Source organism: Cricetulus griseus, chromosome 2 (assembly GCF_003668045.3).
Source record: "Cricetulus griseus strain 17A/GY chromosome 2, alternate assembly CriGri-PICRH-1.0, whole genome shotgun sequence".
Lineage (NCBI taxonomy): Eukaryota > Metazoa > Chordata > Mammalia > Rodentia > Cricetidae > Cricetulus > Cricetulus griseus.
Genome location: NC_048595.1, coordinates 254,392,976 through 254,409,117, shown reverse-complemented (window position 1 = coordinate 254,409,117; position 16,142 = coordinate 254,392,976).

Here is a 16,142-nt window from a genome sequence, read left to right as displayed (position 1 = left end):
TAGGGTTCTCCTTGTTTTACTAGCTTCTCTGGCAATATGGATTGTAGCCTGGTAATCCTTTACTCTATGTCTAAAATCCACATATGAGTGAGTACATACCCTGTTTTGTCTTTTTGTGACTTGGTTACCTCACTCAAAATGGTTTCTTCTAGTTCCATCCATTTGCCTGAAAATTTCAAGATTCCATTGTTTTTTATTTTCCACTGAATAGTACTCCATTGTGTAAATGTACCACATTCTCTCTATCCATTCTCCAGTTGAGGGACATCTAGGTTGCTTTCAGGTTCTGGCTGAATAACGCTGCTATGAACATAGCTGAACAGTAGCTTTTGAGACACTACTACAGACCCTCCTTTTGTACTATATATCCTTAATTCAAGGCCAATGTCACAGCTAAGTGGGAGCTTCATTTTCCTTTATTATAAAAGGGTGGAATAGAAATAAACCTCTTGGAAGAAAAACACACATGTCCAATTATAGTAAATGACTAAGAGCTTTAGAGGTGAAAACTTTTAAAGGTCACAGATCAGATAAATACATGCATGTATGAGAATATGAGCATCTATGTACTATGCATGCAGAAATGACTAATGTAGCACAGGGAAATAAACATGTGCTTTAACATACATGTAGGACATATTGACCTTCTTTGCCATTTCCCATGTGCCAGTCTTTGAACTTCGTTAGTGTCCATTTTCTTTCTGATTTTTGAGGCAAGGCCTCATTATAAAGCATTGACTTTCTTGGAACTTACCATGTAGACCGGGCTAGCCTGGAACTCACATGGACTAGTCTAATTCTGTATCTTGTGTGGTATTGAAGGTGTTCACTGCCACAACTGGCTAAATTTTACTTTCCTGTTTTTTTCTATTATTATTATTATTATTATTATTATTATTATTATTATTATTATTAATTCAAGTTAGAGAACAGGCTTGTTTCACATGTAATTCCCCTCTCCCTCTCCCTCCCCTCACCCCATTCCTTCTCCCCCACCTCCAACCTACCCCCCACCCCATCCACCCACCACTCCCCAGGCAGGGTAGGGCCCCCAACCGGGGCTCCACCAAGTCCACCAAATCTTCCTGTGCTGGGCCTAGGTCCCTCCCCATGTGTTCAGAGACAGAGTGCATCCCTTCAAGTGGGATGGGCTCTCGAAGTCCCACACACACACCAGGGCAAAACGCCAGTCCACCTCCGGAGGCTCCCAGGAGTGCAGGGGCCTCCCCATTGGCATCTATGATCAGGGGGCTGGATTAGTTCCATACTGGCCTCCCAAAGAGCGTCTGGGGTCGATATGCTTTCCCTTTTTCAGGCCAACTGTTTCTGTGGGTTTCTCCAACCTGGTACAGACCCCTTCGTTCTTCATTCCTCCCTCTCTTCAACTAGGTTCCAGATTTCAGCTCAGTGTATTTCTGTGGATGTCTGTCTCTGCTTCCATCAGCCACTGGATGAGGACTCTAGGATAGCATAGAGAGTAGTCATCAATCTCATTCTAGGGGAAGGGCTTCTAGGCCATCCTCTCCTCCACTGCCCGGACTGTCAGATCGTGTCATCCTTGTAGGTCTCTGGAGAACTTTCTAGTTCCAGATCTCTTCTCGGACCTATAGTGGCTCCCTCTGAGTTCTAAGATATTTCCATGATTAATATTGGTTGACAACTCGGTTACATCAGGTATTATCTAAGAGAAACATTTCTGTAGGTGTTTCCTTCTAGAATTGACTGAAGGAGGACTAGGCAGCAAATTGGAGAGCACTTTCCTATGACAGCCCTGGTATACCTGAGGGCTGACTTCACCCTCTAATGATGAGGACATCTACTCTGCTGCTACCTCTGCTGACATCAAAATCCAATTTCTTCAGCTTTCCATCATAGACAGAAGATCAGTAGTTATCAGGAATCTTCTAGGCATTGTGTACCAGACTGGAACTGGTGACCCTTGTAGCCTGGTGGATTGAGCAGCTACCAGGTTCTCAGCCTCCCCAGCGTACAGGCAGACATATTTTGACTGTCCATACCTTATCTTGCATGCATGCAAGATAATAAATTCCTTTATAATACATATTTATTCTGTAAGTACTGTTCTTCCAGATAACCGTTTATTATAGATACACACGTAATAAGATAAGTTTAGAGATTAGTCCTCCTGTATAGACAAAATAACACAGGTTAGACATGCAACAAAAAGATACATCATTTTTAAATTTGAAAATAGATATTTTCACATAATATATTCTGATCACAGTTTCCCCTCTCTCACCTCCTCACAGATATCCTTTCCACCTCCATTCTTCCCACCTAATACACTCATCACACCCTTCTCATTTTCCTAAAACATGCCCTTACATCTCTATTAAGTAAACAAACAAGCAAACTCTTCATACAAACATTTGGACAGATTAAAAAAAGTTATTCTAAGGAGCAGATTCCATCTTGTCAGTTTTGTGATGGTTTGTAACTGTTCTACACAGTGTCCTTCCTCAGGAGAGCAGGTCGAGTTCAGGATTCATTCATAGATGTTCCATTTTGTATTACCCTGAGTTGTAATTCTGCCCACCATCCAGCCTGAATTCTTCATGCTTCAGTATCAACCCTATTCCTTTTGCTTCACATTTATGAATAGTGAAACAAGTACTAAAGTGCAGGTTTCACTAAAGTGGAATAAATTTAGCTTCTGCATTTGCTTTCTCCTTCAGGAATTGTCCTGTGATGTCTGAGCAAAGCATTCTTTTATGGTCCTGCAAAATTTGCCTTCATTAGCATTCCATTACAGACAAATATAGTCCTAGCCTGTAGAGTGAAGTCAATGAAAAATAATGTAAGCTCCCATGATGGATCAGGCCAAGGCCTCAATCTCAGCTTCCTCTAGCATCTTGCTTCCTAGGCTATAGAATTTAATGTGAAATAATGAAATATTTATATTTCATGATTTGGGGCATTTTTGAAATTCCTTTCAACGTGCTTGCCATATTAGTGAGACTTGTAATTGTTTGCTGTTTAATGAAAGCCTTTTTCTTGTTTGTTGAATGAGTGCAAGAAAGGGGTAGTGGGTGATATCCTTAGCTTTCAGTTAGAGTGACCTTAATCAAGCTCATATTTCTTTTCATTTCTTAGAGTCTAGGTTGATGATCTGGAAGTTTATAGCTGATGGCTTATTTCTCAGACACATGCTTGGGATTATTTCCTGAGAAAACTCAGATTCTTTTGGGACCCCTTTGTGTTTGCCATTTGAACAGGCTCTCTGCAGCAATTGGAGTGTCTTAACAGAATGTTGACAGAGGGTAACCAGAGGAGAACATGTTCACCACAGTGCACTCCCAGCTGTGGAGGGAGGGGAAGGAACCCTCTCTTCCTTTAGTATTGGTCAGTACCTAATCATGCATGCAAATTGATATTGAAAGGAAAGTACACTTGCCAAAAAAAATTTAGATTAGAAATCCTGTCTGTTTAATTCTTTGTCTTTCCTCTGCCTCCTTTTTTCTTCTGTTTAATTTTACCTCAGCTCTTTATTAAGAAAACAATCACCAATGGGGAAAGAAAGCATATTCCTTTCATATCCTTTAGTGCTTGAAAAAATAGCAAACCATTTGTCTTCTAAATATAAGGTTCTAAAATAACTTTCCCAGGATTTGGTGTGAATGGAAGCGTCTCTGTTTTAATTACACAACCCATGAAAGAGAAGTTCCAACATGTCCCCCAGGTAACTCTGCACATTATAAATGAGCAAACATATCCTTCACAGATGTGCTCATATTTCAATTACAAGGTGATAATGTTCTGTTTTCAACTTGAATGATTCCGTTTTCACCTATAGATCCCTTCCAATTTCTGTTAGTAACCATTAAATGAAATCCTAATAACAGCCACTGTCATTTGAAAGCCTGAAGTCTTTGTGATCCTAATTAAGAAAATTAAACATGCTTTATCTGATTGAAGTGAACTCCCAGAATCTCTAGAAATCATCTACACAAGCATTTCTGTACATTCTCTTGCCATTTTAGATTGGAAGTCATGCTGAGCAAGCACAGAAGTCCCCCCAGGGACTAAAATGTTCCCTGCTTTAGAAGGACAAGAAAGTGAACAAGTATAATGACTATTAGTGGCAAGGAGGGTTAGGGCAGCTCTGGTTTCTCATCATAATTTCACCCATGCTAAGACCTGTCATCACACACTGGTCAGCCTCACTTTCAGAGAATTCACTCCCTTTTACATGTTACCTGATTCATAATCACCTTCCCAGATCTAAATGAAGCTGAGGAGAATCATGTTGACCTTTGGAGAGTCCATAGAAAAGAGCATGCTTCAGTGTTTGGAACAGAGGTGACACCAGTAGAGCTGTACTTAATGCCATTGAATTCAGTGAAAAATCACAATTGACTTTTAATTGTTTATAATTTTTAAACAGATTTTTATGCCTTATTCATCATAAATGATGCTCTATTATGAAACTTTTACACACATAGATATTTTGATTATATTTGGCCCCTTTGATCCTCTCTTATCTCTACTCTATTCTTGCTGATCCTATTTCTATTTGCAAGTACTTCCCTTCTATGTTCATGCTTTATTTTGTGAACCAATAAATTTAATAAGTTTAATTACAATAACCAATAACTTACAGAAACATGGGTGAAACAGTCAAGCCAAACTCTTACAATTAACAGGACTGTATATGACAGTGTATGGCTTTCTGCCTCCCTCCCCCCTCTCTCTGTCTCTCTCTGTCTATGCCACCATATAAAGTCTGAAATTAAACAATAGACCTCACAACTTCTGCCTCTTATGGACTCCATTCTTTGTCCTATAAGACATCACAGGTGAATCCCATGTGAGTCTTCAACCTGAAATTTGATAGATCTTAGCAGTGATTTTGTGTTATTGCTGTTGTTGAATGGAGACAGAATCTTACTACGTAAACCAGGATGGCCTAGAACTTTCTCTGTAGACCAGACTGGCCTTGAATCCAGATATCTATCTGCTTATACCTCTTAAGTGCTGAGAATAAAGGTATGTACCAATAACAGCAGAAACTTGTAATAATAAACTTATTCTGCCAATATGGGACCTTGAGATAATACACTGTCAAGGTTGAAAATACATTTTTCAGAATTTAATCTATAAAAAAGTCAGAAGTGACAACAGTATTAGTATTCATCCATTTTGTCTAACATTAAATGAAGGTATTTTATATGAGTGTACTATATAGTTTGCACTCAATATCTTATTTACACTCTAGAACGATGCTGTCAGGAAAACTAAGTGATCCTATCAATAAATTTCAGAAACGTGAAGACATGCATTGAGGATAACATGGCCAGAAACTGTGAGAGGTGGAAATGGAGCCCATACCTCCTGCCTGAACATCTTGTGTTCTTTGCTGCAGTTTATGTCACCTGTCCTTCCCTATCCACCTTCCTTACTCCACTGAGCTTGATATGGATCCATAATCACCATGAAACAAATGATCTGTATTTCCAGATGACTGCTTTGCTGCCCACATGGCAATAAGCAGTAGTATTGGCTGCAAATGTGCACATCAGTGAGTTAAATCAAACTATTCTAGATATCTTGATACTTATGCATTTGCATGCAATTCTGTGGAGTACTGTTTCTTTATATAGAGACTTCATACTAAGGTGAGAGAAAGGAAATAAGATTGCATTTTATCTTGGCAATGATTTAGCCTTAGAAAAGACTAAGCACTCTATATGTAAAATGGTATCTATGGCAGAGTAAACTATTGGGGCCAGGATGCCTCCTGAAGTGAAAAATAGATGCTCTTCTCTATTTTTATTCTACCATATGCAATTTGAATAAAAAGCTTTTCTTCATTTTTTCAGAATGAACAAGAATAATCTGTCTAATGAATCACTATTACATGGTGTTATTTTCACAACTAGATATTAGGGTGAAAATTTATAGAAAAGAGAAAATAGAAGCTCTTATGAACAAACATCCCTTTATCCTTCAACAAAGCACTAAAGATGTAGAAATTCAGACTCAAAAATATTTGAGTTCATTAGGGGTCTTCATTCTACTACACAAGGGATGCTAAAGGATTTCTGAAGCAAAGCCATAACTTTTATATACATATATAAAGCCACAACATATACACATACATATATGCGTGTGTGTGTGTGTGTGTGTGTGTGTGTGTGTGTGTGTGTGTGATGTTTCTATTAGTTGTCATTTTCTTTAAATAGTCTCCCATTTAATTTTCTCTCTTCTGCATGAGCAGTAATTCAATGACAACTTCTGCGATTCACAAAGGTATATTTAGGCATGCTGAGGAATAAAGCTGCCTTTGGCTCATAGTATAGGCTTCTATCCAGGGCCCAGAATGGCTTTAAGAATTTACTTTTCTATTAATAAGCCCTTGCACACCATGAAAATCACATAGGCTGTTTGGAAGGAAAGGTTTTATTTTTTCTTTCTTACAAATGAGTCTAAGTCAAGAATCGCCATGGTAGACTAGATAAATGGACTCCCTCAGATGTTTCCTCAAGCAAATTAACACAGTAGGAATTCCCTTTCCTCATTATATCAGAAACTTCTTTGAATATTTTTTCTTCCATCCCTCAACATTTAATCCACACATATATTTCCAATACTGCTACTTGTTTGCAGAGGGGAACCCATTTACTGGTAAATGTTTTTATTCTCCCCTCACTCTGTTCTTTAAATTCTATGCACTGCCTAAAGAAAAAGCTGATGAAAATGAGGGAGAAGGATTTAAGAGATTCTCTAAACCAATGCTGGGCACAGATTAAGGATTAAATGAAAGAAAAATCAACAAACCTATGTTAAAGTAGTTTCTATCATTCATTCATTTATCCTGTCACAGGATGTGTGCTTACTTGATGCTCATCACTTGCCAGGAACTCCTCAAGGTACTACAACAGGGGCACCAACTCCCCAGTAACATCTTGTTGGAGTTGCTTGATAACTGGTTAGATACTTTTGAAAAGACTGCTTTCTGTAGACTTCAGTTTTCTCAATTATTGAAAACACTTAGTGAATTCTGTGACTTTCAGACTTGATGAGTTTGTAGAGCCTGGTATGGCCAACTCAAATCTGAAATTGAGTTTCTGTAATAAATGATAGCAAAGAATGTGGAGAAAAAACTACCTATGCTCTGTTGGCAAAAATGCAAATTCATAAAGCCCATATAGAAAACTGTATGGTCTTATTTCAACAAACTATGGATGACAATCTAGCCATCCCAATTCTGGGTATATAGTCAAAGAAAAAGACATCAGGAAAAAAGAGATTCACAAATATCCATGTTTATTGCAGCAATATTCATTGTGACCAAGAATATATATAAAAAAAGAAAAGAAACTCTTCTATACTAACATTCCATTTTGGTCTTACCAAGCTAACTCAAAAGAATGTTTAAAACATTTTACTGCTGTTTTTTGTTTGTTTAATCATGGTCTTACTATGTAATCCAGTCTGGGCTCAAATTCATGGCAATATATTTTCAAGTGCTAGGATTATAGCCATGAGCCACCATGCCCATCCAAACTAACATTTTGAATGAACATATTGATATTAAAATATGGGAGGATTATCCAAAGATCAAAACAAATTCCAGATCTGTTAAAAGGAAACTGAACAAGAAATATTAACTCTAGAAAGAGGCACAATAATTACCAAGGGTTATTTATTAATTCCGGTTTTATTTGCATGAAATTCAACATCTGTATAATATTTGACAGATTAATCAATGTCATAACAAAATTATAGCATGCAAAATTGATTTGAAGCTATCATTTGTGTAGCAATGTCTAGCATCTTAAATTTTTATGCATAAGAATTTTTAAAACAATTACCCTTACTGAGAAGCCTTGGCATCTTGGGAACTAAATCTATCTTTGTCTTGGTGGACCATGAGCAGCACTTTTCACAGTGGATCCCTCCTTCCCCCTTGAAATCTGACATTATTCCAGATTCCAGATCACCTTAATTTCCCGACCACTGTGAAAGAAGAACCTCTTTCATCAACCCAGTTACTTATCAAAACACATTGCACCTCAGAGACACATAAAACTATGGTTTGAAAATTAAAATGAGAGCCCATAACTCTTAGCTAATTATTAACATAATGATTATTTAAGCTTGCACTTTTTTGCTTCTTCCTTCTTGTCTATGTAACTGAAAACACTTTTAGGGCCCAGTACACAAATCTCTACATCTGTTTTCTCTTTTTTAAATATTACATTTAGATTTATGCTTTTTAAATTTTGTGTATGAGAACTTTGCATGTACACACACACACACCTTCCATTTTGGACACGAATATATATATATATATATATATATATATATATATAATATATATATATATATCTGGTGCAAGAGCACATTAACTGGAATGGGAGTTACAGAAGCTTGTGAGCCATTATGTGGGTGCTAGGAACTGAACCTAGACCCTCTACAACAAGTACTCTTAACTAGTGAACCACCTCTCTAGCACCCATTGTCTTTTTCTTTGTGTGTACTCTTTTCTTGATTTCTACAAGTGTCTTTATTGTAACAATCACTTCTATGCTGACAATACCCACATTTCTTTTTCTATCCTGAATTACTTGTTTATAAAATTTCTTAATCGATAGTGTGTGTTTGAAGCCCCCCCCTCTATCTCTCTCTAAGTCCGTGTGTGTGTGGCATGTCTATTTTGAGGTAGGACTGGAACATACTTTGGTGGCCTGGAACATACTTTGCAGACCAGATTAGCCTTGGAGTTGCAGGGACCTCTGTCTCTGCCTCCAAAGTGCTATAAAATAGTGTCACCATGTCTGGCTTTTAGTCAACATCCCCCTCTCATGTTTAAAAAAAAGTTTGTAATATAATATGTCCAAAATATCAGCCTATATTTTCACTGCCCAATCTTGTTTTCTTGACATGTCGGGAAAAGGCAACTTCATTTTCTTGTCCTGTAAGCCAAATTCTTTAGTATTAATACTTTTTCTATGACTGAATTCATGTAGCCTTTACTAACAAACCCTATCAATTCACTTTCATATATAGTCACTGGTGCTTGTCTCCTCCACTATCCACTCAGTTCACATTACCAATGTTTCTCACTCGCATTGTTAGAAAAGCATTCTACTATAATTTATTAATATACCTTCACATTTCTTCACATGACAGAAACCAGTGTTAGTTTTTAAAGAATATGAAATTTGATATTCTTGTTCTCCAAATCCTTTCCCTTTTATTTAGAGTGGAAGCCAAACATACCATACGTGCCTTTAACCAGACATAGTCTGAATTTTCCTCATTCTCTCTTGTCAGGGTCTACCTTCCAAATGGTGCCTCTCTGCCCTTTGTCCTTGAGACTCCTGGGTTAATCTTCCCCAAAGCTTCTGAACTTGCAATGTTTTCAGCCTATATTGTCTTCCCCAGACTCTCCCATTAACTCTTCTGACCTTTGTTTTTTGAATTACACTTGCTTTCTAAATGAATCATTCTCTTAGAACTTCATTTAGAAATATATTCATAATTTTCTCTGCTATCAACACTCTTTACCCTTGATCATTGAGTTTTCTCATAGAATATAACCATATTTAGTACAAATTCAACTGTCAAAATATTACCCTTACTATAATTTTACCCCAAATGGAACTGTTCTACCAATGCACAACACATTAACATAATGTGAAAACAAAATCAGAAAATGGAGACCCTTACTAAAGCTCTGACCCTTCTTTACTGATTAATCTACTTTTTTTGTTGCATTATGTGAGCAAAAAATCCCAATCAAAGATAGTAAGGTTTCCATTTGAAACATAATTAGTCAACAGTATATGACTTTAAGTTATTCACATACAATTGTGCTAAAAAGATCCATAGGAGTACGCAAAGATGCCTTAGTGGGAAAATGCTTACTGCACATACATGGGGACCTGAGTCTAGATCTCAAGCTCTCACATACTAAAGCTAGTATGGTGGTATTAGTGGCCAGGCAGCAGAGCTGAAAAAGAGATAGACACATTATTTTCTATTTACACACACAAACACACACACACACACACACACACACACACACACACGTGTATGTGTGTGTGTGTTAAATGAAGTTATGCTACTTGGGCTAGCATTTTTTTCCTTAAAAGAGGCATAGACTATTGTGGTGATATATTGTTTATAATTTAATAAAGCCAATGGATATCAAAACAGCAAAGCAGCCATACTAGCTATCTATACAAGCTAGGTGGTGATGGTGTTGCATACCTTTAATCCCAGGGCTCAGGTTTAAGTGGTAGATGGATTTCTTACTTCAAGGCTACCCTAACTACACAAAATTGATATAATCCTTAAGAGAAACAGATCACAGAAAGATGTTCTCAGCACCTGGGATCACATGCCTTTAATCCCAGCACTACGGAGGTATAAAGATAGGAGCAGGGTCTTCAGTAGTCAGTCTCAGGATTATTCTCCAGACATACTGAGGAGAGTCAGCAGTATGAGGCTTGGTGAGAGCTCATGGAGACAGGATTAGCCCTTTCAGCCTGAGGTAGAGGTAAGAGCTAGTGACTGGGTGACTTTGCTTCTCTGTTCTTCAGTGGCTTTAATAAATCATAAACAATATAACATCAGATACTACTTTAAAAATACCTTTTCATCAGGAATGGGAAGCCTCCATTCAAGTTGTTGTCAGGGGAATCCAAGTGACTCCTACTGCTGTTGCTCTTGGTTGCTTTACAGTGGTTGAAGGTAGTCACAATTGCTGAAGACATTTTTTTGCACAGGATTTTAAATATTAAAGCCTGATCCAACATGAAAACCTGAAATCTTGCAGTCTAGCTTTCATAGTACCAGAAAGTTCTACATAAACTGTTGAGGGAGAGAAGCAACCCCTAGTCCTAGCCAGCTGTGATGACTAGGGACCAAAAAAATAATAAAAATGACCAGCATTGGCAAGATATTCCTAAAGATATGATAGTAATTATGGCACTCATACCTATCTAATTAGATTTAAGACCTGCTCAGCAGAAGAAAAATTCCACCAGGTATTATAAACCTAAACAACTATCCAGGCTAGTGAGTTCATAGTTATAGAAGTAATTAATACTGCTACTTTAGTTGACCAGAATAATTCCTAACTACACGCTAAAACTTAGCATTATACTCACAGATAAGTGTGCCTCTCATTTGACATCAGAGTTCCCTTTGCAGTAAAGAGGGACAATTACTGAAAACTACAATTGATTATAATTCAGAGAACATTCCCCCATTGATACATATACAATATACAGCATAACTCCTGTACCCAAGGCTCATGGAACACTTCAGAAGAGGGGGCATAAAGGTGGGGGGAATCAGAGCAAAGTAAAGATGCTATGTGATTAGGTTTCCCAGAACTGGCAGGGATGACTCACCTACCACACTTCAATGGTATGCCTGCTTAAGCAAGACCTGAACAACAACAACAACAACGCCAGTAGAAATACTCATGTGGCATTGAAAAATTCACAGGGCTCCCCCCCAACACACAAGTAACTCCAGGCAATTAACAACTGCCCTCTACTAAGTTACCCAATACCCAAGAATCAGCCCTGAAATCATAAACCCACAAACAATACTAAATCAGCTAAACAGATTGTACTTAGGCCAGTATTATCTCCATCCCCTTCTTCCACAGACACAATAGAAAAGTGGAGGAATTTATCTAATGTGGCCCTTTCCTTTGCCAATTTCCCCATAGTTTGAACACACTCTAGAAAAGATATGAAACTACCTCTAGGATTCTCTGTTAAAGTTTCACTTTCCATTTTAACCTATTCTAATTTAGCATGAAACCATCCTTCCAATATATATCTCTTTGTGTAGGCAAGATACATATTTTTTAAGCTGTAAAATACAGTTCATGACTTGAACAAATGTACCCCTATGGCTCAAGTAAACACTTAGATCAAATACACCAGGATATTCCTCTTTGGTTCTGAAAATATTCCAATTTTTTGGAGGAGAGGGGATTCTTTGGATGGACTTCAAAATACCTTCTAATGAACCTAACAAACTTACAAAATGATTCTGTATTAAAATCTATAATACTAGTGGCAGTTTAATAGTCTGATTTTGCATTGCCACATTCTCTGAGCATATGGCAGCTCTTATGGGGTGGTAATAAACTGAATATACAAACAAATAATACTTTATTTATACCATCAAGCAGATTTATTCTACTTTCTTCAGTAAGAACTACAGCTCTCAAAAGAGGATGCTGTGATGTCATCTGGGAGCAGATTCCCAAAGCAAGAATCATCTGTTTGTCAATAGAAAACAGCTTCTTGGCTCCACTTAAGTAATAACATGCTTTATCAATCACTTGGGTTACTTTAGTGGAAAACAGACTCTCTGTTCATCAATGCCTTCTTGTACTCCTTAGTATTTACGTTCCTATGTAAACCTTTCTGGACTCTTCCCATTAGAGAATTTCTACCTCAACTTTAAGTATTTAATGGGTATTTGAGTCTTCAAAAATATTTTACATCTTTGAGCTATGTAAAATGTTTTAACAGATTTAACACTGTCTGTTAAAAACTAATATTTACCACCTATTTGTTTCTAAATGGACATTAAGTTTGGTCTGAAATCTGGAAAAATGTAGCTCAAAATAATCTCCATCTATGCTCCATCTAGAAAATTTTACAGACAATTCATTGAAGTCAACACTTCAGTCTCTCTTCTATGCTGTAGTAATGAGTTCTGTAGTCTTGAGTCATCTGATTCATTCCCATTCAGGCTTCAGGATAGAGGTTCATGCAGCTTTCATCCCTGAGACCATACTCAGCACCATAATACATGCATGAAAAGGAGATGCTACTAGTTCCACATAGTCTGTCTAAAAACAGTTCATCATCTTTGTACTTTATATATCAAATCTTACATTCCTCTATACTCCAGATTTAATAACAACCTTGTTTTAACATCAGTGAGTCCAGTATTACATTTCCTGGGACTATTTTGTCAAGGGCACCTACCAACATCTGTTCTTTATCATTAATTACTTTATCTTCTCAAATAGGGGTGAGTCCTTCAGGACTATACTTCTTGTGGGGTCATCAACCAGATGTTCCAAATTTCTAGTGTCCATAAATTTTCCAAACTAGGGTGAATGAAAAGTCTTAGAACTCTCTAGTTTGGAGATCATCATGACTTCCAATAAATGATCCACCTAATCATAGACTGCTACGTTAAGATATTTATTTGTAAAAATTTGTACTCCCACCAGCAGTGGAGGAGTGTTCCCCCTGATCCACATCTTTTCCAGCATGAGCTGTCACTTCTGTTTTTGATCTTAGCCATTCTGACAGGTGTAAGATGCAATGTCAGTGTTGCTTTGATTTCCATTTTCGAATGGCTAAGTATATTTAACATTTCTTTAAGTAACTCTAAGCTATTTGAGATTCCTCTGTAGAGTTCTTTATGTATTTTGGATGTGGGTTTGGTGAAGATCTTTTCACATTCTGTGGGTTGTCATTTTCTTCTTTTGATAGTGTCATTTGCCTTATGGTCATTTTTCAATTTCATGAGGTCCCATTTGTTAATTGCCCATCTTAGTGTCTGCACTAACAGTGTTCTTTTCAGGAAATTGTCTTCTGGGCCAATGCTTTCAACTCTCTCACCCCACTTCCTCTTCTATCAGGTTCAGTATGTCTGCTTTCACACTGAGATCTTTGATCCATTTGGACGCGTGTAACATGACTTTCTTGTGAGATTCCTAACCATGACAGCATGGTCTGTTTCTGACACTGAAGCCTGCTTTTTGAACCCATTCTTCCTACTGGAATTCCCCATCCAATCTTAATAGAAGAGGAGGACTCTAGTCTCAATGCAACTTGATATACCTTGGGAGGCCAGCTTGTATCTGATGAGATACTGTGATGGAGGAATGGATGGGGGGAATGGAGTTAAGGGGAGAGGATGGATGGAATTGGGAAGAGGGGAGGGAAAACTGGTTGTGATCTAAAAGCAGTGAATAAATCAATGAATGAATGAAACCAACCAAACAAAAAGGTTTTTATTTGTCCCCACTGATGTAGGTGTTACTCATTTCCCCCTTTAAAAGATAAGATCTGCCAGAGAAGCTAAGAAACAAGGAGGACACTTAAGAGAGATATACATGTTCCCCCTGAGAAGGAAAAAAGGGAAAAAATCTCCTGAGCAAATTGGGAACATGGGAGAAGGGAAAAGGGAGCTAGGAATATGACAAGGGGAGAAGAGGAGGGGAAACAATAGAGGAGAGCAACATAAGAGATACCATAATAGAGGGAGACATTATAGATTTAAAGAGAAATCAGGCACTAGGAAAATGTTTGTGGATCTACAATGATGACACGAACTAATAATCTAAGCAAGAGAGGAGAGGCTACCTTAAATTCCCTCCTCTGATAATGAAATTGATGGCTAACTTACATTCCATCATATAGCCTTCATCCAGCAACTGATGGAAGTAGAAGCAGACAACGACCGAGTCCTAAACAATGAAATGATCTGGAATCCAGTTGCAAAGAAGGAGTGATGAGCAAATATGTCAAGACCAGGCTGGTGAAACCCACAGAAACAGCTGATCTGAACAAGGGAGAGCTCTTGGTCCCCAGACTGATAGCTGGGAAACCAGCATGAGACTGACCCAGACCACATAAATGTGGGTGTCAGTGAGGAGTTCTCAGAAATCTATAGGTCCTCTTGTAGTAGATCAGTACTTATCCCTGGCATAGGAATGGACTTTGGGAGCCCACTCCACATATGGGATTCCACTTGTGGGACTTTTCCACTGGTAAGTATTTCAGCATAACTCCTGCCTTTAGAAATAGCTATGAGACTGCCAAATTTATACACCCACTGATCCAGCTCTCTGGGGCTTGCATCAATCACTTCTAAATTCTGTTGGCAAATTTTACTTCTAGTAGAGATATAGATGACACTTCAAATTTTAGAACCACTGATGCCCAAACTCATTCAAAAATCAAAGTCTGGTGTTGGTGTGATAGCTCAGGATACAGAGGCACTTTGCATCAAGCCCCAGAATTGAGTTATATTCCCAAAGCCTGTATGGAGTAAGTTGAGACCCAAATCCCATAAATTGTCCTCTGGCCTTCCCACCACATATGCACTATGATACATATCCCTCATAATAAGTACATAAGGTGATTTTTAAGTTCAAGTGTTATTATATAATTAGCTTTATTTTTTACTATCTAAAAATTTCCAGGGACAAATGACAAATGTATCTCTTTGCTCTTCTTTCTTTTGTAGCTATATATTCGCCTACTACCCACCTGTACTCTTTCCTGCTACAGTTCTGTTTTACCAATATTCTTATTGCTGTGATTGAGACCAGAACCCTTGTGGAATATACCAGTTGGCCCACCTACTTCCTCAGTTTGCAGCATTCCCTACAGGGTATTATAAAGACCCAGGCATTTTGTTTAGGTTTTTTGTCCATGTGTTTTGTAACCCCTAGAAGGAGTCAGCACGATATGGTACAATTATGTAATAGACAGTAAACAGATTTTTTTAGTTAAGATATTTTTATTTGTTTTATTTGTTTGTCTTTATTTTTTAAGACAGGGTTTCTCTGTGTATCCCTGGCTGTACTGGAACTCACTCTGTAAACCAAGGTGGCCTCTAGCTCACAGAAATCTGCCTGTTTCTGTCTCCTGAATGCTGGGATTAAAGGCATGTGTAACCAATGCCAGGTGATAGAAATATTTTTTAAGTTGTACTAATTTATACTTGTTAAATGACAACTATATACATATGTAGACTATATTATGATCAAATAATAGTAATCAGCATTTTTATTGTTAAATATTAATTTATGTTAACAAGTGACACTCATCTTCATTAAGGGGGAAATATCATAATATTTTAACACGTGTGTATTTTAATAGGAAATATACAGAGCGCTAAAGTTGTTTGAGACTGGACAGACAGAGGAGTCACAGAAAACATGGTGAAAGTAGGTACTTGGTCCTCAAGACTTAGCTTAGCATGGTAGTGACCTGCTGTCCAACATAGCAAGCTCAACAATGGAAGAGGAAAGAATATTTGTCAGATTTCTTATCCGTCTTTTCATTATTTAGTGTTATTTGCTCAACACCTAGTACAGTGCCTATACTTTTGGA